Source organism: Chinchilla lanigera, unplaced genomic scaffold, assembly GCF_000276665.1.
Source record: "Chinchilla lanigera isolate Chin_1 unplaced genomic scaffold, ChiLan1.0 scaffold00011, whole genome shotgun sequence".
NCBI classification, from domain to species: Eukaryota; Metazoa; Chordata; class Mammalia; order Rodentia; family Chinchillidae; genus Chinchilla; species Chinchilla lanigera.
This window is the reverse complement of record NW_004955412.1, coordinates 10,703,374-10,705,546: the sequence shown is the minus strand read 5'-3', so window position 1 is coordinate 10,705,546 and position 2,173 is coordinate 10,703,374.

Below are 2,173 nucleotides of genomic sequence, written 5' to 3'. Positions count from 1 at the left end.
TTTTTTGTCTTTTTGAGACAGGGTCTCACTATGAAGTTCAGGCAGGACTTGAACTCACTTTGTAGCCCAGGCTGGCCTCGAACTCACAGTAATCCTCCTGCCTCAGCCTCCTGAGTGCTGGGATTACAGGCGTGTGCCACCATGCCCAGCTGAAATTCCTATTAGACCCTGAACATGGTCCTTGTCAGAGAAATGGTGAAAATGATGAGAATCATGGAGAATGTTCATGTTCGCTGAAGTGACCTTGGCTGCACGCCTTTCTCCAGGGAGGCTACCTCCTGAGAGTGTATAGAGATAACTGTTGACATCTGAAGGACTGGTTGCTCACACAGTCAGGCCAAGTCTAGGAACTGTCATTCCAGCCACACAGGACTCTTGGCACCAAGTCACTTCTATCTGAACACAGTATTTAAGGGACTGGGAAACTGGGTGTGGCACAGCGTTTCTGTCTCACCTGCCGGAGGCTCATGTAAGATCCTTCCCCAGAGGATGCTCTTTTATCTTTGGTGCTGTCTCCTTTCTCATCATATGGTAATATATTATTTGACTATGTTCATATTTGCTGTACTTTTATAATAAACTTACTTTCATCTTTTTAAAATCATTGTGTGGTTCTTCTCTGTTTGTGTGGACACAAACCTCACACACATTTCACGCAACTCCTGGTTGTCACACCCTTCTTTTCTCTTCTTTTCTCTGTATCTTTTAAACTTGCATATTTTTCCATTCCTTCAAATTTTGAAATTCACATACAATATATATTTCCTTAGATGTATATTTTAAGACGTTAATTTTTTATTTAGAGGATTAATTTTTAAAAATTTTAGTTGTATTTTTCAACTTTTATTGTTAGAAATTCTATTTTTCAAAGTTAGACTTTGAGAACATCTTATTCTCCTATGGTTTCTATTCTCTCTTACCTTTTAAATCACTTTAGATGTATTTATTTGACTTATTTGGTAGTACAATAATCACTGTATTGCTCACTGACTGTATGAGCAACCAGTCCTTCAGATGTCAACAGTTATCTCTATACACTCTCAGGAGGTAGCCTCCCTGGAGAAAGGCGTGCAGCCAAGGTCACTTCAGCGAACATGAACATTCTCCATGATTCTCATCATTTTCACCATTTCTCTGACAAGGACCATGTTCAGGGTCTAATAGGAATTTCAGCTGGGCATGGTGGCACACGCCTGTAATCCCAGCACTCAGGAGGCTGAGGCAGGAGGATCACTGTGGGTAACATTATTGGGAGACAGTGTGTAAACCTGCTGTTTGTTGAATCATATCTTTCACACATAGTGGATTATTTCTTCCCATATTTTGTAACTTTAAATATTGAGTTTAGCTTGGCATGGTGTTGCACACTTGTAATCTCAGCACTCAGGAAGCTGAGGCAGGAGGATTGCTAGGAGCTTGAGGCCAGCCTGGGCTATAAAGTGAATTCAAGCCCAGCCTGAACTGCAGAGTGAGACCTTGTCTCAAAAAGACAGAAATAAAATAAAATAACAATTGAGTTTAACATTAATGTAAATTTTTAAAAATTTCATTATTTATTTCTTTTATTATTCCTGTCTTGTATTTGGAAGTATCCTGCAAAGTGGCTTATTTGTTCATTTGATTTTCGCTTCTTCCAGGCTGCTAAGTTTTACTTTAATTTTTGACCTGGGAGGCATTTCTGAACCATACAGGAAGTTCTGAATCCATCCATGCATAAACTAAACTATGAGGGCAGGGGCGACTTCAAACCCATTCATGACATAAACTTGAGGTCTTTATTTCTTGTGGGGGCTTATTTTTCTTCCTTCTGAGAGACCCAGGCTTTGACAAATTGTCCTTGAGTTTTATTGGAACAGTAGAGAGAGTTTCCCTGGTCCTTTTTTTAACACAAGTGCATCCCTTTCCATGTCCCTGTGCAGATTAGAACACTTAGAACATAAGACTGGGTTCAGCAGGCCCATCCCTTACTTTTCTACTGTAAATTTTTACTTCACTGTAATAGCAGCTGACTGTGCATCTCAGTACCTTTCCTTGAGGGGTACAGGAAGAAATCTACCTGTTTACCACTTGGTATGATGAATGACAAGGAATGTGCACATGCACAAAAGTATTGAAATGGGATTTGGACCTACCTTTATGTTCCATCTAACTGGTTTTGTGTATATATATATAT